The 26,985-nt window shown below is 39.6% G+C and overlaps 1 protein-coding gene across 1 annotated transcript in view; it reads left to right on the plus strand.

Moving 5' to 3' along the window:
• The window catches only part of LOC120018378 (cytochrome P450 2M1), a 67,862-nt gene that overhangs the window by 15,730 nt on the left and 25,147 nt on the right, over nt 1-26,985 (plus strand). The window lies entirely within an intron of this gene.

Here is a 26,985-nt window from a genome sequence, read left to right on the forward strand (position 1 = left end):
GTACTATGTTGAAGCACCTTTGGCAGCGATAACAGCCTCAAGTCTTCTTCGTATGACGCTACAAGCTTGGCACACCTGTATTTGGGGAGTTTGTCCTATTCTCTGCAGATCCTCTCAAGCTCTATCAGGTTGGATGGGGAGTGTCACTGCACAGCTATTTTCAGGTCTCTCCAGAGATGTTCGATCGGGTTCAAGTCCAGGGTCTGGCGGGGCCACTCAAGGACATTCAGAGACTTGTCCCAAAGCCGATCCTGCGTTGTCCTGGCTGTGTGCTTAGGGTCGTTGTCCTGTTGGAAGGTAAACCGTCTCCCCAGTCTGAGGTCCTGAGCACTCTGGAGCAGGTTTTTGTCAAGGATCTCTCTGTACTTTGCTCTGTTCATCTTCCTCTCGATACTGAGTAGTCACCCAGTCCCAGCCTTATTTGGGGGTATAAGGGGATAAGAAAGTTGTAAGTTCATGAAGAAGTTAAAAATGATAATCTTCAAGAATCAATGGGTTCGTCTCATCTCTCATCGGCTCAGTAAGAAATATGGCTCAGTGTTTACTAGGCAGAGATTGAAAACTTTGCAGCTTCTATTTGATGTCCCTGAAAAACCTCTGAATAGGATGCAAGAGCCTCGAGGAGAGGGTCCAAGAGTAAGGTTTGTGTGTGTGTGCATGCGTGTTTATGCTTGTTTCCAAAGCATAGCTTGATTGCGTCGTAAGATTGCCTGCCAAAATGACAAAAGAATATGTGTGTTACCATTAAGTGATAATGCCCTCTAACCCGGTGTTTGGAGGACATATTGACATGGGTGTTGCAAACCGTGTCAATATATCCTCCAAACACCGGCTTAGAGGGCATTATCACTTTTATATAACGGGTTACCAACATATTTAAAATAATGATAGACATAGTTTCATAAACAAAGTTATTTTGATGAATTTATTCATACTATTTAATTCTTCCACAAGATATAGTCCCGACACAAATCTAGGGTTGCTACACAAGCCGGCTGGTCGTTAGTTCAATCGGTTCAGTTGCTAGAGACGCGACCCAGCAGTTCCTTCTAAATGCTCCATTGCCATACTGGCTGGCAACGTTCTTATCCCTTGCTTGCTAGCTAGCCAACTACGGCTAACTTAGTCGGGTCAAAAAGTGCATCCAGAATAACAGCAAAGTCGCAGCATTTGTATTTGTTTAAGCTGTTTTCTAGTGACATTTATTTGGATACATCCATAACAATGAGCAAATGAGGTGTGATTTCACCTGGCTTAGAAAATGTCCTCACTTGTCAGGACACTTGTTCAGAGGAGCTAGCCAACAACACAGCTAACACAATCCCTTGAAACCGAAGCTGTAAAGACTGCAAACTAGCTGCACTTCGTTTCGTTTGACCTTTTTTCTATTGACATTTTCTTTGTTAGTATTCATAAAAATGATGCCAGCTGATTCATTATTTCGACTGGCTGAGAAACGCTGCCTGTCTGTCTGGTCAGGACTCCTGACACGTTCATTATTATGGGACAGCTGGTGATCGAATTTGAATATTGAAACAATGTGGCAAATGTCGGAGAGACAGGCAGCAAGAGTTATACAAATATCTGCTGTTTAAAACTAAATGTTAGTCTAAAATTCTTTCTTTCAGCATCTTGAGAGAATGCAAATGTTCAGTTAGATACTGTCTGTAGCGGTTGCCAATATGTTATTTGCCATTTCGGGAGGGTGAACAAACAGCTGACCCGCGCACCACTATCCCACACATGAAAACAAGTTGTCACAGTTTAACCCGATCGTTCTAGGAAGATACTTCTAAATTCAGCCTGGTCTCAGAGCATTTTGTATTATTTTGTACGTAATACTCCATTTAGTATGATATGTTACGTTTCGTATGTATTCATTTGTGGATGTCCACCATCCACTTCGTATGATATGTTACGAATTACAATTCGTATGATATGTTACTAATTTGCAAAGCGTATGAAATGTTATGAATTCCAATTTGTTGTGGCTAACGCTAGCTAGCTAAACATCGTAGACGGCCTGGATCAAGAACTTGATGTGATGGGGCTCGGCCTTCCACAACTCGGATTATGTGACCTTACGCTCCACCGCTTGCTCTCATCTTCTCCAGGCTCCTTGTTGCCGCATTCCGACCATCCTGCTGGCTCAAGCCTACTTTGGTGATTAACTTCTACTTGCACACAATCCCGGATCCGGGAGCACCCCCATCAGTAAAAAAGCTGACTAGCATAGCCTAGCATAGCGTCACAAGTAAATACTAGCATCTAAATATCATTAAATCACAAGTCCAAGACACCAGATGAAAGATACACATCTTGTGAATCCAGCCATCATTTCTGATTTTTTAAATGTTTTACAGGGAAGACACAATATGTAAATCTATTAGCTAACCACGATAGCAAAAGACACAACTTTTTTTTCCCACCATTTTTTTCCTGCATAGGTAGCTATCACAATTTCGACCAAATAAAGATATAAATAGCCACTAACCAAGAAACAACTTCATCAGATGACAGTCTGATAACATATTTATTGTATAGCATATGTTTTGTTAGAAAAATTTGCATATTTCAGGTATAAATCATAGTTTACCATTGCAGCCACCATCACAACTCTCACCAAAGCAACTAGAATAACTACAGAGACCAACGTGAATTACCTAAATACTCATCATAAAACATTCCTGAAAAATACACAGCGTACAGCAAATGAAAGACAAAGATCTTGTGAATCCAGCCAATATTTCAGATTTTTTAAGTGTTTTACAGCGAAAACACAATATAGCATTATATTAGCTTACTACAATAGCCAACCACACAACAGCATTGATTCAGGCCAACAATAGCGATAACGAATAAACCAGCAAAAGATATTAATTTTTTCACTAACCTTCTCAAACTTCTTCAGATGACAGTCCTATAACATCATATTACACAATACATATAGAGTTTGTTCGAAAATGTGCATATTTAGCGGCACAAATCGTGGTTATACAATGAGAATAGTAGCCAAGCTGCCAACAATATGTCGGGAGAAATCTTGGGAGAGGCACCTAATCTAATCAGTAACTAATCCTAAACTTGACTAAAAAATACAGGTTGGACAGCAAATGAAAGATACATTAGTTCTTAATGCAATCGCTGTGTTAGATTTTTAAAATTAACGTTACTACGACATACAGCGTGCGTTAAAGCGAGACCGCACCGAAATTAATGGCGGAATATGAGTTTAACATTTTTCAACAGAACAACGAATTAACATCATAAATAGTTCTTACTTTTTGATGAGCTCCCATCAGAATCTTGGGCAAGTTGTCCTTTTTCCAAAAGAATCGTTGCTCGGTTGTAGATTGTCGCCTTCAACGTTGGAATTAGCAGTAAACATTAGCCATGTGGGCCAGACGTGCCCAAGTCCCTAGAACGCAGCACAAATAAATACCCGAAAATCGCAATATACTGATATAAACTGATATAACTCGGTTTAAAATAACAACATTATGATGTCTTTAACACCTATATCGAATAAAAACAGAGACGGATATATCTAAGGGCTATAACGGGAGCTTTCTAGAACGACATCCTGAGGTCCTTTTTGCGTCATGGCGAAGAGAAGAAAGGGAGAACCCCACGTTGCCAGCCCATTTATAAGGCCTCAGATCTGCCTAGCAACTCCATTTCAATTCTCACTATTCGCTGACATCCAGGGGAAGGCATATGCAGTGCATCTCAACCAATAGAAGACAGGCAAATTAATAAACCGACCTCAGAACAGCCTGCAGAATTCAGCATTCTCACATCCTCATAGGAAAATTGCTCCAACTCGAGTTCTGTTTTACTGACAGATATAATTCAAACGGTTTTAGAAACTAGAGAGTGTTTTCTATCCAATAGTAATAATAATATGCATATTGTACGAGCAAGAATTGAGTACGAGGCAGTTTAATTTGGGAACGAAATTATTACAAAGTGCAAACAGCACCCCCTATTGAGAAAAATTAAGGTGTCAACAGCCTTTAGACGTAGTTTCAGGCCTTTATTTTGAAGGATGAGCCTGCAAGAGCACATTGGGTAAGTGGACAGGTGGGGGCTCTCCGGGTGATTTTTGGGCAAATCTGAAAGGTAGCCATTGTCTCTCTCGCTCCTAGTGAAAAGCCAACTGTCCCGGTTGATTTATTATCGAATAGATATGTGAAAAACACCCTGAAGTTGGATCAAAAACAACGTTTGACATGTTTATGTGGACATTATGGATATAATTTGGAATTTTTTCCGCCGTTGTCGCAAACGCTTTTTCCGGTGGATTACTTGTGATGACGCATCAAACAAACGGAGGTATTTGGATATAAAACATATCTTTATGGAACAAAAGGAACATTTACTGTCTAACTGGGAGTCTCGTGAGTGAAACCAACCGAAGATCAACAAAGGTAAACGATTAATTTGATTGCTTTGCTGGTTTTTGTTACCGAGTTACCTGGCGCTAGCTGTTCTTATTGTTTTGTCGAGCGATCGATACATTTACACAAATGCAAGTATTGCTTTCGCTGGAAAGCATAATTTTAAAATCTGAGACGACAGATGGATTAACAAAAGGCTAAACTGTGTTTTGCAATATTGCACTTGTGATTTCATGAAATTATATTTTATGATTACACTCTGGCGCTAGGCTACGCTATGCTAGTCAGGGTTTTTAATGACAGAAATCCCGGATCCGGGATGGGGATTTCAGAAAGGTTGGAAGACATAGAAAAAGAGGTCTTATTGATGAGACTTCACATATGCGATAGGAAGGCATTGGAACACAGAGCTCTCAAAATGAGTGCCACTTCCTGCTTGAAATTTTCTCAGGTCTTCACCTGCAATATCAGTTCTGTTTAACTCACAGACAAAATTCTTACAGTTTTGGAAACTTCAGAGTGTTTTCTATCCTAATCTGACTATTATATGCATATTCTAGTTTCGGGGGCTGAGAAATAGGCAGTTTAAAATGGGTACGCATATTTTGCCAAATGTTAAAATTGCGCCCCCTAGTTAGAAAAAGTTTCTGATACTGTTATAGCTCCGGCGAAACTGTTTATGTATGTAAGCACTTCAGAGTTATACCAAGCTAATAAGTCACTCGTAAGACAAGAAGGTTGTACGAGTGTGCTTAACTATATTTTCATTTACTTTATAGTTCTCACGGAAGGTGATAATTCTGACTACAACTACAGAATAAAGCCGCCAGTTAAAATCAAGGAACGGTTGTGTTCGCGGTTACTGGAGGGGCTACAGGGCCGTTTGTAAACTTTAGTTTAACTTTACTCAGAAGTATGCTGGTATTACACAGTTCACATGGCATATCACTCCCGCTGTCTGGCTACCGTAAAACATGGAACTGGAATCCCAAGTACCAATACACAAACTGGATTATGGTTTAATGTTCACTACATTACACTGGTAAAGGCACAGATGACAGACAGGTATGATTCCAGTTGAGGTGGTTTAATAACGGTTAAGATGCACAGGCACAGAACAGCACCGCACAGTGTATGTAGTATGGATGGGATAAGGCACTTAGTGGTCCGGCAACTTGCTTCAACCAAAGTGTGTGTGTCTGCGTGCGTGGTCTGCAAGTAAAGAGATAAATAAAGATACAATGGTAAATGACAGAATACAATCTCCAAATCACATCTCTTATAAACAATATGCATGGTTTAACATGACTATAATGACTTAATGCTATACAGGACCACACAGCGCAAAGAAACTTGAATCTGACTGTACTCATTTGACATCATAGGGGAGCCGCCGCACCTGTACTACAAAGCATACCACCATCATCTTCAATACAAGGCTACAATTGCGCTATTAACTTGAATACCTCTAAACAGTGAAATTTGATCTAATACCCCTATAATGATGTACCATACATGTATACAATTACAGGGCATATAAACGAAATTACCCTATACAAATACAGGGCTAAATGTCCGAAATGATGACAATCAAAACAGAGCTAGCCAGCGCACAATAACTATAGTAGCTAGTGATAGAAACGACTAATTAGCATAACCATAACTACAACATTATCGTCGCAGAGCGCATCTTCAGACATAAACACCTGAAAGATATGAAATATGTACTTACATATCAACAAAGACTTGGCTAACACAATGAAAGCTAACTGGTAGGAAAATAAGGATGGCTGGAACTTTCTCTCACTTGACTTCTCTGAGCTGGAGATCGCCCAGCATGCTCTGCTCCACTTCACCAGTGGGCGGCGCTACAGCTCTGATATGATGAACTAACATTACTGATATGATTAACTACAAATACTTCAGTCTTTTGTAAAACACCTTTGTTTTATCACAAAACCGGAGAGCAACCTCTCTCCAGTGAAGTCCACAAAGCATATTGCATGTACAGTAACAGACAATTACATGACCTACAGCATGGTCAAGCAAGTTCATGTTTCCAACATTTTCCAACCACTAAACAACAATTGATTTAGAATGAAAGAGTTACCACAAATCGAAGAAAACAGTAGCTATTCCAGTACCATTTCAACTTCAACATTTCAGCATCATCAAATCACCTCTGCTTAGTCTAATACAGTGACAACTAAAAGATACCAAAAACAATTTAGTCCAATCAACATAAGCTAAATATGACGTGCCTGTCCATGGTTCTGATTTCTGGCCTTCGTGCAAGTAGAAAAATATGTTGACTCACCCTACTTATAGAGAAATGCCAATGCCATCAACGTGGTTAGCTTTTAACAGTTAGGACCGCTATTTCTTGTCCTGGAATCCCTCTGAACCGACAGGTTGAAGTCTGCTTGACAGAGCCACTAACCTAGCTAAGCTGCTAGCCATCAAGCTAATGAAGTTAGTCAAAGACAAGTTTTACAATGGAGCCCTCTTTGTCTGGAGAAGTAAATTAACGGTTCCAGCACTGTAGGAGCTGAAACTACTACGCTTTGTTTCGAAACAAACTGGATCACTCCGAGTTACAATGCGGCAATTGTTTGTTTGACGAGGATTATAGGCCTGAGCATTTTATGATGGCGCCAGAGGGGATGGCTGCCGTCTTATCGGCTTTTAACCAACCATGCTATTTTGTTTGTTTTTTCGCATTGTTCGTAACTTGTTTTGTACACAATTTTGCTGCTACCATCTCTCATGACCGAAAAGTGCTTCTGGACATCAGAACTGCGATTACTCATCTCCGATTAGACAAAGAGTTTTTCGTCAATGAGTCGGACAGGAGGGATATACTACAGACACCCGACCAGGCCCAGATCCCCGTCATTTGCTGGAGAAGGAAACCGAGACTTTGCAGAAAAAGATCAGGGTGCCTTGTGAAGATCAGGCGATGAGTGGCTAATCTGCCTTTGCCTTCCGTCCTGCTAGCTAACGTTCAATCGCTGGAAAATAAATGGGACGAACTGAAAGCACGTATATCATACCAACGGGACATTAAAAACTGTAATATGTTTCACCGAGTCGTGACTGAACGACGACATTAAGAACATACAGCTGGCAGGTTATACACTCTATCGACAAGATAGAACAGCAGCCTCTGGTAAGACAAGGGGCGGGGGCTTATGCAACAGCTGGTGCACGATATCATCTGTACGTGAAAATACCGCCCCCTAGCCCGAAGAGGTTTTATAGGGATCTCAAAATCCCTATAAAAGCAAGGGAGTGGGCGGATTTCCTCGTCCTTCTCGCCAGCTGTGATTTTGGTAATAAATGTGACTGTTCCTGGTGCAAAAACAATGTCCTATCCTGGAGCTCAAGTAAATGACATTACTAAGCTGCTCCCGAATGTACCACTTCAGGAGATAGAAATTGATTCTATCATAGTCCATGTGGGTTTTAAATGACATTCTGAAGGGCAGCTCTGAAGAATTGAAACTGGATTTTAAATAGCTGATTGACTCTCTGCTAGGCACTAATAAAAAGACCCATCATATCTGGCCCTGTTCCCTCTCTGAATCATGACATTGAGCGCTTTAGCAGGATTATCGCTCTTCACAACAGGCTACGTGATTATTGCAGCTCAATGGGTGTAACTTTTGTTGACAATTTCGATACCTTTTGGAAACAAAACACGTTTTATAAAGAGGATGGGATCCACCCAAAGCATTTGGGTTCATGGATCCTTTCACAGCATTATAAGGTTGTGTTGAGACAACGATTTATCAATGACCCAAGCCCAGCTCAGTTAATCCCTACCATTGTGTCGCTGAGTCGTCATAATGCTTTAGCAAATGTACATTATTGTCACGATCGACGTCAAGGAAATGACCGGACCAAGGTGCAGCGTGGTAAGCGTACATTCTTTTATTTTAAATGTCGCCGATAAAAACAATAAACAACAAAACGAACGTGAAGCTCTGTAAGGCTATACATGCCACTAACAAAGACAACAACCCACAAATGAGAAAAGGAAAAAAGGCTGCCTCAATCTGATTCCCAATCAGAGACAACGATAGACAGCTGTCCCTGATTGAGAATCATACCCGGCCAAAAACAAAGAACCAGAAAGCATAGACTTTCCCACCCGAGTCACACCCTGACCAAACAAACATAGAGAATAAAAGGATCTCTACGGTCAGGGCGTGACAATTACACCAGGGACGTTGGTAGACACAATGTAAGTAACCTAATTTATGTCCTTCTAATTGCCATGAATGCCTCTGGTGATCCTACAGCTATTGTATACAGCAATCATGTGCCTATTGACCAGATGTATGTTGTTGGCACTGAGGCGGTGTGCCCTAGTAGGAAGTCCACTGTGTGCAGCTCACCCTGTACTAATATAAATAACATGAGAATATCGTACTTCTGCTAAACTTCCCAGTAAAGCAATGAAAACAAGCAAGCATCCAGAAAAGAGCTCAGAATAGCCCACGTTAACATATGTAGCTTAAGAAACAAAGTTAATAATAATAAAATTAATAACTTGCTAGTAACAGATGACATTCAGATTTTGACTATCTCTGAAACTCACTTGGACAGTATCTTTGATGATACAGTGGTAGCAATACAAGGTTTTAGCATTTACAGAAATACAGAAGTGTGAGTGGTCGAGGTGTTGCTGATTAAATTCAGAACCACATTCCTGTAAAGATTAGAGAGGATCTCATGTTAAATACTGTTGAAGTACAATGGCTACAGGTTCATCTGCCTCACCTAAAGCCCATTCTTGTGGGAAGCTGCTATAGACCACCAAGTGCTAACAGTCAGTATCTGGATAACATTTGTGAAATGCCTGATAATGTATGTGAAAGGAACAGAGGTATATTTTCTGGGTGATTTAAATATTGACTGGCTTTCATCAAGCTGTGCACTGGTTCAGGTTATCAGTCAACCTACCAGGGTAGTTACAAACAGCACAGGAATGAAATCAACATGTATTGATCAAATCATGACTAATGCTGCAGAAATAGGCTTGAAAGCAGTATCTAGATCCATCGGATGTAGTGAAAACAATATCGTAGCCATATCTAGGAAAATCAAAGTTCCAAAGGCTGGGCCTAATAAAGTGTATGAGGTCACAGAAAAAGTTTTGTAGTGATTCCTATGTTGATGTAAAGAATATTTGTTGGTCTATGGTGTGTAATGAGGAGCAAACAGACGCTGCACTTGACCAAAAATCGCAAATTTGGACTCATCAACTCTAATGAACTTATCCTCTGCAGCAGAGGTAACTCTGGGTCTTCCTTTCCAGTGGCGATCCTCATGAGAGCCAGTTATCATAGCGCTTGATGGTTATTGTGACTGCACTTGAAGAAACTTTAAAAGTTTTTCGGATTGACTGACCTTCATGTCTTACAGTAATGGACTGTCATTTCGCTTGCTTATTTGAGCTGCTCTTGCCACAATATGGATTTTTTTACAAATAGGGCTATATTTTGTATACCACCCCTACCTCATCACAACACAACTGCTTGGCTCAAACACATTAATTAAGAAGGAAAGAAATTCCACAAATTAACTTTAAACAAGGCACACCTGTTAACTGAAATGCATTCCAGGTGACAACCTCATGAAGCTGGTTGAGAGTGCCAATATTATGCAAAGCTGTCAAGGCAAAGTGTGGCTTCTTTGAAGAATATCATAAAAAACATATTTTGATTTGTTTTACACTTTTGTTTACTACATGATTCCATGTGTTATTTCATAGTTTGTGTCTTCTATTATTCATCAATGTAGAAAATAGTAAAAAGAAAGAACCCCCGGAATGAGTAGGTGTGTCCACACGTTTAACTGGTACTGTATATCTGAATTATGAAAGACAAGCATCGTCATTTTGAATTCCACAAAGTGAGTTTGAAACAATGTCATACTCGTTTGGACCAGACAGCATCAGACAGATGGCCTACAACTAGAGACAGAGGGGCGTTGTTTCGCTCGCTCAGATGCTTTCTCCTGTGAGATGCTTTCAGCCTCTTGCGAATTGAAGGGGAATTATGAAACAGAGACAAAAGATTTAAAACAAAATAAATGTCAACATTTTTTGGGAAGCCTGGCATCCCTTGGCATCCATGAATACACGCCACTGGTTCCCAAATATATTTTACAGAAGCACCTTTTCCACAGTAATATATCAACCAGGACGTGTCTGTGTCTACTCTGTTAGAGATAGAAATTATTTGCTTAGAAGGCACAGTCTGTACCTGATGGTTAACTAGTAAATAATTACCAAGTTTATGGCAACCACAAATCTGTTCAACCAAAAGTTAACCTACAGTATCATGACCTCACATTATACAAAAAGTCCAAACTTGTAACAGCAGCCTTCCTCCTCTTCGTCTGAAGAGGAGGTGTAGCAGGGATCGGACCAAGACGCAGCGGAGCTCGTGTTCAACATGATTTTAATAAACAAGACAAAACTGTGAACACTTACAAAATAACAAACGTGGCTTACCGATACAGCCCTATCTGGTGCATAGAAAACACAGAGACAGGAAACAACCACCCACAATCCCCAACACAAAACAAGCCACCTATATATGATTCCCAATCAGAGACAACACAAAACATCTGCCTCTGATTGAGAACCATATTAGGCCAAACATAGAAACGGACAAACAAGACACACAACATAGAATGCCCACCCAGCTCACGTCCTGACCAACACTAAAACAAGCAAAACACATAAGAACTATGGTCAGAACGTGACAAAACTTGGCAAGGTGTGAAGTTAATTGTTAGTATGTACTTCATTTTCATCACTGTATTTTACGGTAGTAGTAGTAAATGCACAAAGGATGTGGGTTTGAGCATGGAAACCAACACATGCACAAACAAGCAAATACAGTACCAGTCAAAAGCTGACACCTACTCATTCAAGGGTTTTTCTTTATTTTTACAATTTTCTACATTGTAGAATAATAGTGAAGACATCAAAACTATGAAATAACACATATGGAATCATGTAGTAACCAAAAAAGTGTTAAATCAAAATATATTTTAGATTTTTCAAAGTAGCCACCATTTGCCTTGATGACAGCTTTGCACACTATTGGCATTCTCTAGACCAGCTTCATGAGATAGTCACCTGGAATGCATTTCAATTAACAGGTGTGCCTTCTTAAAAGATAATTTGTAGAATTTCTTTCCTTCTTAATTCATTTGAGCCAATCAGTTGTATTGTAACAAGGTAGGGTGGTATACAGAAGATAGCCCTATTTGGTAAAAGATCTAGTCCATATTATGGCAAGATCAACTCAAATAAGCAAAGAGAAACGACAGTCCGTCATTACTTTAAGACATGAAGGTCAGTCAATACCGAAAATTTCCTTGTCACAACACAACTGATTGGCTCAAATGCATTAAGAAGGAAAGAAATTCCACAAATTAATTTATGGAATCGATAGATATATACATATATATATATATATATATATATTTGGAGAACTGAAAAAGTGTGTGTATATGTGTATGTATATATATATATATATATATATATATATATATATACACACACACACACTTTTTCAGTTCTCAAATACATGCATGTAGTAAACTTTGGATGAATATTGAAACAAGAGGGGCAATTCAATAAAAATGTACAGTAGGCTGGTAACTAAGCAGTCACATGAAAATACTGAACTGCTTTGTTGCTACAATAACCAACACAGAAATTAATGTAAAACAATAATAATCTAGCCTACATTTAGCTTGTATGAATGAAAATAATGCATTTTTGCCAAGTTCTGTGGAAAAGTAATTAAATGTATATCCCATTCTACACCCATATTCTATATCTTTGACATAACCTTGCACACTGATCTAGCTCAAGTATTTGACTGACCTCCATGTAGAGCTTGTATGGCGCTTTCACATCCATTCGTAACAAGTTACCGAGCAGAGGAATCGGTGCAGGACCAGGAGGCAAACGCGAGTTGCATTGTTTGCCTCGATTCATCCACAGTAAAAGAATAACGACAAAGCCGATTACAATAGACACAAAGTTCGTCTGCAAAATATGAAGTACATCCATCTTCAGTAGAGTCGAGGACAATGATCGGCTACGGAGTTAACAGAAAAACTGATATCGGAAAGCTTTATTTGCCCCTCCAAGTTCTGTACCGGGTCAGAGCCTTCTACTGCAAAAAGTGGGTTGAAGTTGCACAATTGTGAGTTTCATCAGGGATGATCCATTATATTGACAAGAAAGCCGAGTGACAGCGCTAATACTGGGGGCGTTATATTAAGATGGACCGGTTTGAACCTGGCAATGGCCCGGCATGTCATCGAACGAAAGCGGGGAGGGAGGAGCACCTTTCTCAAATCAAATAGTTATATGCGCCGCTCGGTCATGTTGTCAACAAGGCAGCAAGGTGCATCGTCTCATCTCCATAAAAAACACATGTTAGAACATTAAAACTAATTTCAATCGGGAAGACAAAGTTTTTATCAAAAGTAATCACTTTCGCATGTGAAAACACAGAAGCCTGCTCATTACTCCACGTGGTTAACTACATCACCTTTGCAATCACCTTTCACCCGATTTAAACTCCCACAACGGGGTAACGCGGGCCAGATATACAAATGCCCTTAATGGAAATACATGTCCTCAATGATTAAAGGAAGAAGAGATCTTCTAAATTACTAAAATGTAAATCTAGATTAGGTGGGAACATTATAGTGATGGCAGATACGCGCGTGAGCAACAGGTTCAACTAAATCGTTTTTCTCAAAGTTGACAGAATCCCCTTATACCATTTGTAACAGCCTAAACATTACCACACTTCTAGTCTATCAAATAATTTTCATTGTAGGCATTGTTTTTAGTCCCATATTATTGCACTGGTAGTACATTTAATGGCTCAATGTTCTTCTTGGATTAGGTTTTATGGTGGTTGGCATCCAAATACACTGAGTGTACAAAACGTTTCCTTTACATGGACTGACCAGGTGAAAGCTATGATCCCTTATTGAGGTCACCTGTTAAATCCACTTCAATCAGCGTAGATGAAGGGGAGGAGACAGGTTAAAGAACGATTTTTGAGACTTGAGACATGGATTGTGCATGTGTGCCATTGAGAGGGTGAATGGGCAAGACAAAATATTTAAGTGCCTTTGAACGGGGTGTGGTACAAGGCACACCAGATTGAGTGTGTCAAGAACTGCAATGCGGTTTGGTTTTTCACGCTGAACAGTTTTCCGTGTATATGAAGAGAGGTCCACCACCCAAAATACATCCAGCTAATTTGACACAACTGTCGGAAGCATTGGAGTCAACATGGGCCAGCATCCCTGTGGAGTCCATGTCCTGACAAAATGAAACTGTTCTGAGGGCAAAGGGGGGTGCAACTAAATATTAGGAAGGCATCTTTTACCAAATAGGGCTATTGTCTGTATACCACCCCTACCTCATCACAACACAACTGATTGGCTCAAACGCATTTAGAAGGAAAGAAATTCCACAAATTAACTTTAAACAAGGCACACCTGTTAACTGAAATGCATTCCAGGGGACTACCTCATGAAGCTGGTTGAGAGAATGCCAATATTGTGCAAAGCTGCCATCAAGGCAAAGTGTGGCTTCTTTGAAGAATCTCATATAAACTATATTTTGATTTGTTTAACACTTTATTGGTTACTACATGATTCCATATGTGTTATTTCATAGTTTTGGTGTCTTCTATTATTCATCAATGTAGAAAATAGTAAAAAATAAAGAAAAACCCTGGAATGAGTAGGTGTGTCTAAACGTTTAACTGCTACTGTATATCTGAATTATAAAAGACAAGCATCATCATTTTGAATTCCGCAAAGTGAGTTTGGAACAATGTCATACTCGTTTGGACCAGACAGCATCAGACAGATGGCCTACAACTAGAAAGACAGAGGGGCGTTGTTTTGCTCACTCGGATGCTTTCTCCTGTGAGATACTTTCAGCCTCTTGTGAATTGAAGGGAAATTATGAAACACAGAGACGAAAGATTTAAAATAAAATAAATGTGTCAACATTTTTGGGAAGCCTGGCATCCCTTGGCATCCATGAATACACGCCACTGGTTCCCAAATATATTTTACAGAAGCACCTTTTCCACAGTAATATATCAACCAGGACGTGTTTGTGTCTACTCTGTTTGACATTGGAGGCCTCAGAGATAGAAATTATTTGCTTAGAAGGCACAGTCTGTACCTGATGGTTAACTAGTAAATAATTACCAAGTTTATGGCAACTTCAAATCTGTTCAACCAAAAGTTAACCTACAGTATCATGACCTCACATTATACAAAAAGTCCAAATTTGGCAAGGTGTGACGTTAATTGTTAGTATGTACTTCATTTTCATCACTGTATTTTACGGTAGTAGTAGTAAATGCACAAAGGATGTGGGTTTGAGCATGGAAACCAACACATGCACAAACAAGCAAATACAGTACCAGTCAAAAGCTGACACCTACTCATTCAAGGGTTTTTCTTTATTTTTACAATTTTCTACATTGTAGAATAATAGTGAAGACATCAAAACTATGAAATAACACATATGGAATAATGTAGTAACCACAAAAGTGGTTTTATGTTTTATGTTTGAGATTCTTCAAAGTAGGCACCCTTAACCTTGATGACAGCTTTGCACAATCTTGGCATTCTCTCAACCAGCTTCATAAGGTAGTCACCTGGAATGCATTTCAATTAACAGGTGTGCCTTGTTAAAAGTTAATTTGTGGAATTTCTTTCCTTCTTAAAGCATTTGAGAGAATCAGTTGTGTTGTGACAAGTTGGGGGTGGTATACAGAAGATAGCCCTATTTGGTAAAAGACCTAGTCCATATTATGGCAAGAGCAGCTCAAATAAGCAAGAGAAATGACAGTCCATCATTACTGTAAGACATGAAGGTCAGTCAATATGGAACATTTCAAGAACTTTGAACGTTTCTTAAAGTTCAGTCGAAAAAAAACACCAAGCACTATGATGAAACTGGCTCTCATGAGGACCGACACAGGAATGGAAGACCCAGAGTTACCTCTGCTGCAGAGGATAAATTCATTAGAGTTACCAGCCTAAATAAATGCTTCACAGAGTTCAAGTAACGGACACATCTCAACATCAACTGTTCAGAGGAGACTGTGTATCAGGCCTTCATGGTCGAATTGCTGCAAAGAAACCATGACTAAAGAACACCAATAAGAAGAAGAGACTTGCTTGGGCATAGAAACACGAGCAATGGACATTAGACCGGTGCACTTTGTCCTTTGGTCTGGAGTCCAAATGGGAGATTTTTGTTTCTAACCGCTGTGTTTTTGTGAGACGCGGTGTGGGTGAACGGATGATCTCCACATGTGTATTTCCCACCCTAAAGCATGGAGGAGGACGTGTTATGGTGTGGGGGTGCTTTGCTGGTGACACTGTCTGTGATGTATTTAGAATTCAAGGCACACTTAACCAGCATGGCTACCACAGCATTCTGCAGCGATACGCCATCCTATCTGGTTTGGGCTTAGTGGGACTATCATTTGTTTTTCAACAGGACAATGACCCAACACACCTCCAGGTTGTGTAAGGGCTATTTGACCAAGAAGGAGAGTGATGGAGTGCTGCATCAGATGACCTGGCCTCCACAATCCCCGACCTCAACCAAATTGAGATGATTTGGGATGAGTCAGACCGCAGAGTAAAGGAAAAGCAGCCAACAAGTGCTCAGCATATGTGGGAACTCCTTCAAGACTGTTGGAAAAGCATTCCAGGTGAAGCTGGTTGAGAGAATTCCAAGAGCATGCATAGCTGTCACCAAGGTAAAGGGTGGCTATTTGAAGAATCTCAAATCTAAAATATATTTTGATTTGTTTAACACTTTTTTGGTTATGACATGATTCCATATGTGTTATTTCATTGTTTTGATGTCTTCACTATTACTCTACAATGTAGAAAATTGTAAAAAATTAAGAAAACCCTTTAGCTGGTCTAAAACGTTTGACTGGTAGTGTACCTCCATCGATCCAGTATCCCTGCACATTGTAAATATGGTAGTGTTACATTTTATTGATTAATGCATTGTTCGGGTTAGAGCTTGCAGGAAAGGCATTTCACTGTGCTTGTGCATGTGACATTAAAACTTGAAACTATCACCATCCCCATCAGATTCAACCTCAACCTTTGGTTCCCTCATTCTCTTCAACCTCTTCCTACTCCATTCCCTCCCCAAAATCCCCTCCCCCTGTCACTGTCCTAATACTCACCAGCTTCTCCCAACTCCAGTACCATGTAGTCATCACTTGTCAATACAAGGCTTTGTAAATCAGATTCCTTACTGGAGCTGCTCTACAGTGGCTCTATGTGTATCAAATCCAAACATTTATACCTCAGGCCACGACCTTAATTAACATTAAGGTGCACCTGTGCTAACAGGCCATGAGTCTGCATTTAATGTTACACATGAGCTGTGTTCGAATACTCATACTAACCGCACTAACTATACTATTTGTGACTTAAATTGAGTATAGGGTATGCTTATTGGTCATATTATGGGTATAGTTAGTGTGCCAAAAGTTCCCTGATGTCGTACTAAATTCGCCAAAATTTGAAGTATACACGCAGAGGACACTATTTCCGTACTTTAGGGCCCATAATGCAATTGTTCAGGAAATGGGCGTGGCTTCACATCATTTTCAGATTTTAAGAAAATGGCTGATACAAATTCATTGCTTTAACAAACTATGACAAATGTTAAGAAAATGTTGAGCAATGTAATAAAGTAATAACTTATTTGAAAAGTCATCTTCCACATTATGTTGGCTGACAATTTGTTAGCTATGTGTTGAAGAAATTCGTTTCCTATATGTTCATTAACCAATTTAATTATACAAAGCAAACACTCTGTCCGTTTCTAAGAATATGTAAGATCCTTATTTGCATAAAATAGACATAGACCCGTGTCCAAATTAATCAATAGTGTTTATTCTCGAGATCTCTGACGTGCATATACAAAACCGTTCTTTTTATCCCTTCTATTACTAACGCACATACAGTGGGGAGAACAAGTATTTGATACACTGCCGATTTTGCAGGTTTTCCTAATTACAAAGCATGTAGAGGTCTGTAATTTTTATCATAGGTACACTTCAACTGTGAGAGACGGAATCTAAAACAAAAATCCAGAAAATCACATTGTATGATTAAGTAATTAATTAGCATTTTATTGCATGACATAAGTATTTGATACATCAGAGAAGCAGAACTTAATATTTGGTACAGAAACCTTTGTTTGCAATTACAGAGATCATACGTTTCCTGTAGGTCTTGACCAGGTTTGCACACACTGCAGCAGGGATTTTGGCCCACTCCTCCATACAGACCTTCTCCAGATCCTTCAGGTTTCGGGGCTGTCGCTGGGCAATACGGACTTTCAGCTCCCTCCAAAGACTTTCTATTGGGTTCAGGTCTGGAGACTGGCTAGGCCACTCCAGGACCTTGAGATGCTTCTTACGGAGCCACTCCTTAGTTGCCCTGGCTGTGTGTTTCGGGTCGTTGTCATGCTGGAAGAACCAGCCACGATCCATCTTCAATGCTCTTACTGAGGGAAGGAGGTTGTTGGCCAAGATCTCGCGATACATGGCCCCATCCATCCTCCCCTCAATACGGTGCAGTCGTCCTGTCTCCTTTGCAGAAAAGCATCCCCAAAGAATGATGTTTCCACCTCCATGCTTCACGGTTGGGATGGTGTTCTTGGGGTTGTACTCATCCTTCTTCTTCCTCCAAACACGGCGAGTGGAGTTTAGACCAAAAAGCTCTATTTTTCTCTCATCAGACCACATGACCTTCTCCCATTCCTCCTCTGGATCATCCAGATGGTCATTGGCAAACTTCAGACGGGCCTGGACATGCGCTGGCTTGAGCAGGGGGACCTTGCGTGCGCTGCAGGATTTTAATCCATGACGGCGTAGTGTGTTACTAATGGTTTTCTTTGAGACTGTGGTCCCAGCTCTCTTCAGGTCATTGACCAGGTCCTGCCGTGTAGTTCTGGGCTGATCCCTCACCTTCCTCATGATCATTGATGCCCCACGAGGTGAGATCTTGCATGGAGCCCCAGACCGAGGGTAATTGACCGTCATCTTGAACTTCTTCCATTTTCTAATAATTGCGCCAACAGTTGTTGCCTTCTCACCAAGCTGCTTGCCTATTGTCCTGTAGCCCATCCCAGCCTTGTGCAGGTCTACAATTTTATCCCTGATGTCCTTACACAGCTCTCTGGTCTTGGTCATTGTGGAGAGGTTGGGGTCTGTTTGATTGAGTGTGTGGACAGGTGTCTTTTATACAGGTAACGAGTTCAAACAGGTGCAGTTAATAGAGGTAATGAGTGGAGAACGGGAGGGCTTCTTAAAGAAAAACTAACAGGTCTGTGAGAGCCGGAATTCTTACTGGTTGGTAGGTGATCAAATACTTATGTCATGCAATAAAATGCAAATTAATTACTTAAAAATCATACAATGTGATTTTCTGTATTTTTGTTTTAGATTCCGTCTCTCACAGTTGCAGTGTACCTATGATAACAATTACAGACCTCTACATGCTTTGTAAGTAGGAAAACCTGCAAAATCGGCAGTGTGTCAAATACTTGTTCTCCCCACTGTACATACACACTAATCTGGATTATCTCCTGAAGCCTTTTACCACAGTTTATTACCACTTAGCTGACAGTTCCAGCCCCCCACCCCCAGATATGGAAAACCCAGAGGGCTTGAACTATTCTCCCTTATCTCCACAGAGTTATAGCTTAGTGGTTCAACCATAGGTTAATGATCCCTTAGTTTTCTTTAGGCACACACACAGACATTCCTTTCTACACTCCTACATGCTACCTAAAAAATAATCCTAATGGTTAAGTTTCTGGGTAGAATTATTTAATCATTTATCTTAAACTTCTTGTGAATAGGGGGGCGCTGTTTTCACTTTGGAAAAAATCGTGCCCAAATTAAACGGCCTCGTACTCTGTTCTAGATCATACAATATGCATATTATTATTACTATTGGATAGAAAACACTCTGAAGTTTCTAAAACTGTTTGAATTATATCTGTGAGTAAAACAGAACTAATTTGGCAGCAAACTTCCAAACAGGAAGTGAAAAATCTGAAAACGAGGCTCTGTGTCAGGGCTTGCCTATTCAATTGGCTTTTATTTATTGATATGTATGCACTTTATACGCCTTCCACTAGATGTCAACAGGCAGTGGAAGGTTGAATGGGGTGTCTAGCTTGATGTGAGGCCGAATAAGAGCTTTTGGAGTGGCAGGTCCGGTATTTTGTCAGTTTTCGACGGCGCGCGGGGGAACTCAACATTGTCTTCTGAAAAGCGCTAGGTATACACGGCGAATTGCTCCGGTTCTGATTTTATTTGATACATATGTGAAAAACATCATAAAGTATGATTTTTCAACCGAGTTTGATCAGTTTATTCAACGTTTATTGGGAATTTTGGAATTTTTCGTTCCATGCGTCAAGAGATGATGGACACGTGAGCTCGACATGGCTAGCCAAAGTTGCTAATTCGACAGAAGAAATGGACATTCTAAAACCAAACAACGATTTATTCTGGACCTAGGACTCCTTGCACAACATTCTGATGGAAGAACAGCAAAAGTAAGACAACATTTATGATGTCATTTCGTATTTCTGTGTAATATGTTGACTCCAACACCGCAGAGAATAGGTGAGCGCTGTCTCACAATAACGCATGCTGTATGTTGTGGTAAAGTTATTTTAAAAAATCTAACACAGCGGTTGCATTAAGAACCAGTGTATCTTTCATTTGCTGTACAACATGTATTTTTTAGTAAAGTTTATGATGAGTTCTTTGATTAGATTAGGTGACTGTCCAAAATATCTCCGGAGATTTTGGTGAATTGTTGCTACGTATTCACAATGTATAACCACGATTTGCAGCTCTAAATATGCACATTTTCGAACAAAACATGAATGTATTGTATAACATGATGTTATAAGACTGTCATCTGATGAAGTTGTCCAAAGGTTAGTGATTCATTTTATATCTATTGCTGGTTTTTGCGAAAGCTATGTTTGCGGTGGATAAATGGCGTTGTGTGTTTGGCTATTGTGATGAGCTAATATAATTCTATATTGTGTTTTTGCTGTAAAACATTTAAAAAATCGGAAATATTGGCTGGATTCACAAGATGTTTATCTTTCATTTGCTGTACACCATGTATTTTTCATAAATGTTTTATGATGAGTATTTATGTATTTCACGTTGCTCTCTGTAATTATTCTGGCTGCTTTGGTGCTATTTGTGATGGTGGCTGCAATGTAAAACCAGGATTTGTAGCTATAAATATGCATATTTTTGAACAAAACATAAATGTATTGTATAACATGATGTTATAAGACTGTCATCTGATGAAGTTGTTCAAGGTTAGTGATTAATTGTATCTCTATTTGTGGGTTTTGTGAAAGCTACCTATGCGGTGGAAACATGGTGAAAATATGCCGTTGTGTGTTTGGCTATTGTGGCTAGCTAATATAAATACATATTTTGTTTTCGCCGTAAAACATTTTAAAAATCGGAAATGATGGCTGGATTCACAAGATGTTTATCTTTCATTTGCTGTATTGGACTTGTGATTTCATGAAATTATATTATATGATATCCCTGTCCCGCTAGGCTATGCTATGCTAGTCAGCTTTTTTGATGAGGAGGAGAGAGAAGCGGTAGAGGTTAACCCTTGATAAAATATTCTAACAATCCACCCTTAATGACTAAATAATACATCCTGACATATCAAACACTATATGTAAACATTAATTTTATACAAAAATATACCAAAACAATACATGTATTTACATTCGATTTATCCATTATACTCAAAATCAACCACACAAAAAAAAACGATATATGTATTTACATTGACTGTTCCAGGCCTACATCAGAATCATAACTCTTTTTGTCAGAATTTTCGTTATAATCTTCTTATAATAGATGTCATTAATCCAATCCATATTTATTTTTATTGTCAACCATCAATATAATGTAGTGGTTAAGTCTTCACCTATTTGATCCATATTTTTGTATTCATCTGTAACTTCCCTGAGGATGCCAATAGCATCCATCTAAACTCCCATCCTGGTCAAAACACCTCCTGTGCCTACTTTAGCCTCCTATAACTGGCCTCTGATGACTAACTCGAACTGGTTTGACCAATAACCCCGGGGCACAATTTCCTGACCACCTTTTTGGTAGTTTCTGTCGTATGCGTCCTTTGCTGGTATGAGCCCATCCTACATCAGTTATAGGTGCTGTGATGTTAAGAATTGTCTCCTGTCCTTCCAAACCTAACTCCGTCACATTAACGATTACCTTTCAGCCATTCAAATCATCTAATTTCTCGGTGCCATCCTTGTATCTTTAACACTGGCACTCATCAGAAGTTAAAGTGAACCGAGGTGGGTTGGCCGAGTACTTCAATCTGGCCATCCCAATCCCTGTACAGTTATTTGCTTTCCTAGGTAATTGTGTAATGTTTACCTTAAATCCTACATCATGATCTTCTTTGACTCCTTATTTTGTTAGTCACATATCAGTGAATTATATAGTTTATATTTTACTTCTTATCAATGACAATGGCGTCATATAACTAGTACCTCCAGGTGGTTGATTTGGATAATCAGAAAGGTTTCAAAGACTAGGATGCAGCTCAGAGCCCCTACTCTTCCCAAAAACCGCCAACCCTCGCCTGCCCTTAGTCGGTCTGCTAGGTACCATCCCATACTCACACTTCTAGGAGCACACATAGTGTGGAACTGTCGGGGTAGGAAATCTTCGTTTAAGGAGGTAACCCCCGGACCCTGTTGGTTCTCGGTTCTTCTCCTAAGTCTATGTGTGATCAGCAGTGCTTATATGGGTACATACCTTCTTGCAGTGGGTAACGTGAACCCAAGTGACTCTCTCAGCTATTCTAATTGCAAAGGCGGTGGTTTAACGTAACCTGGTATGGGCCTTCTCAACGGGCTGCTTCCCGTCTATTCTCCTCAGGGACTGGATCCCCCCCCCAGTCTCCTGGTTGGATTGAGTGAATCACCTTCTCCTGTAATTCACCTGTTGGACACAAAATCTTGGACATACGGGTTTGGTTAACAAACAGTCTTCTCATGTGTTCTGCTAGTATATCTTCAACTTCTATGTCTACTTGTTAGCTATAAGTTTTTTTATTTTGTATTATTTTATTATCCAATAGGCCACAAAATGTCCTATCCTAGGCCCCCCTAGGCCCCGTCCTATCCTAGGCCACAACTTACCCATCCCCCCTTTGATACCTGGCTCCGCCCAGGTAACATCCTTGCCGCATCTTCTAAACAATGACTTAGGTAAGATTAGTAAATTATCCTCATGTTCTGACCTTATCATGTAGGATCGCCCCTTTCATTCTCCACATACGTTCATGTCTATCATGTATCAATTCTCTGTCAAGTGTCTTATCTACTTTAAAAGTTATCAGTGCTGCCCCTTAGTTCCTGAAACCAACTAAGTTTTCATTCCCTCTTTGTCTCCCCTCAGTAACCGTGACTCAGTCTGTGTCACTCCTATCTTGCTGCCCCCCTTCCCCACCTTCTCCTCTCTGCTCCCAACCTTCAAGGTCTCAGCAGTGTGGGGAGGGCTCCTCCTTTCTCCAATTGGTCTGTCAATTATATGGGTGGTTGCCAAATCTTGACTAAGTGTCTTACAGTCTGAACTCATAGATTTTGGAAAAATTACCTGTCTATGGTGGCCATCTCCAAAGTAATTACATAGGTTGATTAAGGTTATCTCTGTGTTCCGCATAATTCGGAATCAACACAAATGTAATTTATCCCTGTCCTGTTGGCCTGGATTATGTTCTAAATACTTAACATAAATCTACCATTAATCCAAGGCTATGCCATTTCTTTCTTCTTATTGGTTCAAATTACCACTATGTAAAAGAACTATAAACTCATTCATAATTATCAATTACTCAATTTACCTTAAAATCAGTATCACCAACGACCTCTAAATCTCCATCCAAATGGCCCTCCCATGAGGCTGATCAGACCACAAGAGAAAGCCATGATAGAGGTCAAAGGTTATACCACCCTTTTACAGTCATGTTACATACTATATTAGACAAATTAAAGAACCCTTCATCTAAAGGATTCACGTTTTTAATTAAAACTCAGAAAATAAAACTCCTAATATTCCATATGTGAGTGTACCCCTTTAAGATCACTAGTCTCTGGGAAACATGGAGATCCCCTCAAACCCAAATGTTTACTTCAAACAAAACCTAATAATTATGATAATTCTAGCTACTTCCTCAAATCATTAGTTTTAAATTTCCTCAATGGTTATATGTGAAACCCATTCATTCTGTTTGCAGACAGTCTCACAAAATTCTTAATAGGAATATCCTGCCATTACATACCCACAACTGTGATTAACGTGCACCTATCCTTTAAAATAATATTAACTAACCTTCAATTCCCTTAACCTACCGGACCTGGTTCCACGTAATGGAAACAGATTATAATGTTTAGAATATGTTAACTTCAAATTCACTGGTGTTACCTAAACAATCAAACCAAAAATCAATAACCAGAAACTATCACCAAACTTTTACGATTCAACTATTCCGACCTGAATCGCTTACAGCCAAATATAACCCAGCTCTCACAACCAACCAGTGATGCCCTTCTAGCAATTTGGTTTTTCCTATATTTAGCATCTTTTCAGACTATCCTGACAAATTCAGCTACTTACATTTTTTTTTTTTTTGAACTTTTAGCAACTTTTTAAAAGTGTCTCAAAGCTACAATGCACGCATTTTCCCTCTAAATGACACAAACAATTTTCTCTGTCACTCCCTCAGTCACAACATCATTGCCTGGCTGCACCAGTGCATTGTGAGTGACGTCAGCAGCAGGCTCTCAGCCCGTGCCCAGGCAGCAGCAATTTCAACGATTTGCAAATCATTATTGGCTGACTGCAGCAGCAGTTCTACGGGTTCAACAAGCCAAACCCAATTAATATCGTTGGTCACTTATGTACGTTATCACACAATGATATCACAACATTATTTAGCAACAAATCAACCTTCCTCCAGCAATTTACCCAGAAAATTAGTTGGTAACACTGCAACCAACTCTTAGTCCTGCCTCTAGGCAAAAATATATCCCCTACTCAGATTGAGTTCTGCTTTAACTCAGGATAGGGGGCAGAGTTTTCACTTAGGGAAAAATAGCGTGCCCAATTTCAACTTCGTTCTACTCATCCCCAGAATATAAGATATGCATATTATTAGTAGATTTGGATAGAAAACACTCTGAAGTTTCTAACTGTTTGAATCATATCTGTAAGTATAACAGAACTTATGTAGCAGGCAAAACCCTGAGGACTAACCATTTTTTTTTTTTAAGTCACTGTCTGTTCAATGAGGTTTTATTTGCAGGCCAGATTTCTAATCACTCTACTCTCAGTTCCTACTGCTTCCACTGGATGTCACCAGTCTTGGGAAATAGGTTGAGGTTATTCATTTGTGAAATGGAAGTAGAGTAACGTCTTGTGTACTGTTTGAGAGTTGCGCAAGACTAGAAAAGTAGTGTTAGTTTGTTGATCTCCTGTATTGAAAACAGATTGACCCGTCTTCAATTTGATCGATTATTAACGTTTACAAATACCTTAAGTTCTATTACAAAAGTACTTTGAAATGTTTTGGCAAAGTTTAGAGGTAATTTTTTAGATATTTTGTAGTGACTTTGCGCTTATTGGAAGCTGTTTTTTTCTGGTACAACGGCGCCAAATAAATGGACAATTTGGATATATATGGACGGAATTAATCGAACAAAAGGACCATTTGTGATGTTTATGGAACATATTGGAGTGCCAACAAAAGAATCTCGTCAAAGGTAATGCATGTTTTATATTTTATATCTGCGTTTTGAGTAGCGCCGGCATGGTTGAAATAGGCTACACTCTCTTTGTTGACATTGTGCTCTCATCAGATAATAGCATCTTATGCTTTCGCCGAAAAGCCTTTTTGAAATCGGACATGTTGGCTGGATTCACAACGAGTGTAGCTTTAATTTGGTATATTATATGTGTGATTTAATGAAAGTTTGATTTTATATAATATTTTTGAATCTGGCGCTCTACATTTCCCCTGGCTATTGGCCAGTTGGGACGCAAGCGTCCCGCTATCCCAGAGAGGTTAATTCTATCATAAAAGTAAAATCAAACTTTCCAACTTTCTCTACTCCAAAATGTAAAAGTACCATGTACTTCGCTAAATTTATAACGTATGTCAGTCAATCCATAATAATAAAAACATTTAGATGAACACAACTCTATCGTAATTCATTAGATTTAGGTAACTGTCTCTTCTATGATTCAGTAATTTAAATACGACTTCAGCCTATTCCATCAGATCATTTAGGCAACATAACGTATTACATCGAAATCGCCTCGCTATTATTTTGAATGGCTTAGTCTTTCAATTTAACCTAAACAAGCTATTAAAACGTTCAGTTTATATCTTAAACAAACACTAACAACCGTATCTTTCCCGGCAAAACATATCAATAGTTGAATTACAATCCGATAGAATTTTAGTCTAATATACGAACCCGAGTCTCCCGCGTTGTAGGCAAGAGTTCCACCCCTCGACCACCATCACTATTGGAATGACGGAGCCTCAAACAACCCAATTATTATAATTGTCTGTAGTCGTAACTCTGGCACCGAGACAATTTCCCAGAAAATAGCCCTAATTTAAAGGTCCAAGCTTTTCCCCAGCGAGGATTGAATCCCTTTCGGTGCGTCCTCACTGCATATAGCTGTCCTGCATGCCCCCGTATCACACAGACATTTAATTATTTTCCCCATGACCGTCAGTGTCAAGAAGGGTTTCTCTTCTTGAGCGAGAGTAAAGTCTACTGTTGCTAATTCAAACACCTCGGTCTCAGAGTCCAACTTATCCAACATATCAAGGTCTAATTTGTCCTCAATACTGTCACAGTCATATTCGTTGTACCAGTCGACTAACTCCTTCCTGACTATTTTAGAATGATCAGTTTCTAGTCAGGATTCATCATCGTCACTGCCTGAGTCAGGCTTTGGGCGCCTCTCTCTTTTCTTTTTTACCCCACTTTCCCTGTGGTTTCTGTTTACAATCGCAGTGATTATGGCCCTTTTCATCACAATGTTTACAAGGTGTCTTACATTCTCTGGCGAAATGTCCAGTTTTATTACAATTAAAACATCTCCGCTCATTTTTTCTCCCTCCCTCTTGGTTTACTAGAGAAGGATATAGTTTTTTACTCCCACCCCCGCCCTATTGGCTAACTTTTTCGGCTGTGGGAGCGGAGGCCAGCGTTTCTTGGCTCTCTGTTTCTCTCTGTTCCATTAAGCGCTCATCTCCCGTTAATTCCGGGACCTCCTTTGAAAATATACTGGCCATTGTTATTAAAACTTTATCTCTAAGTCTCTCACAATTAATGTCTATGTCA

The sequence above is a fragment of the Salvelinus namaycush genome, chromosome 23 (genome assembly GCF_016432855.1).
Source record: "Salvelinus namaycush isolate Seneca chromosome 23, SaNama_1.0, whole genome shotgun sequence".
NCBI classification, from domain to species: domain Eukaryota; kingdom Metazoa; phylum Chordata; class Actinopteri; order Salmoniformes; family Salmonidae; genus Salvelinus; species Salvelinus namaycush.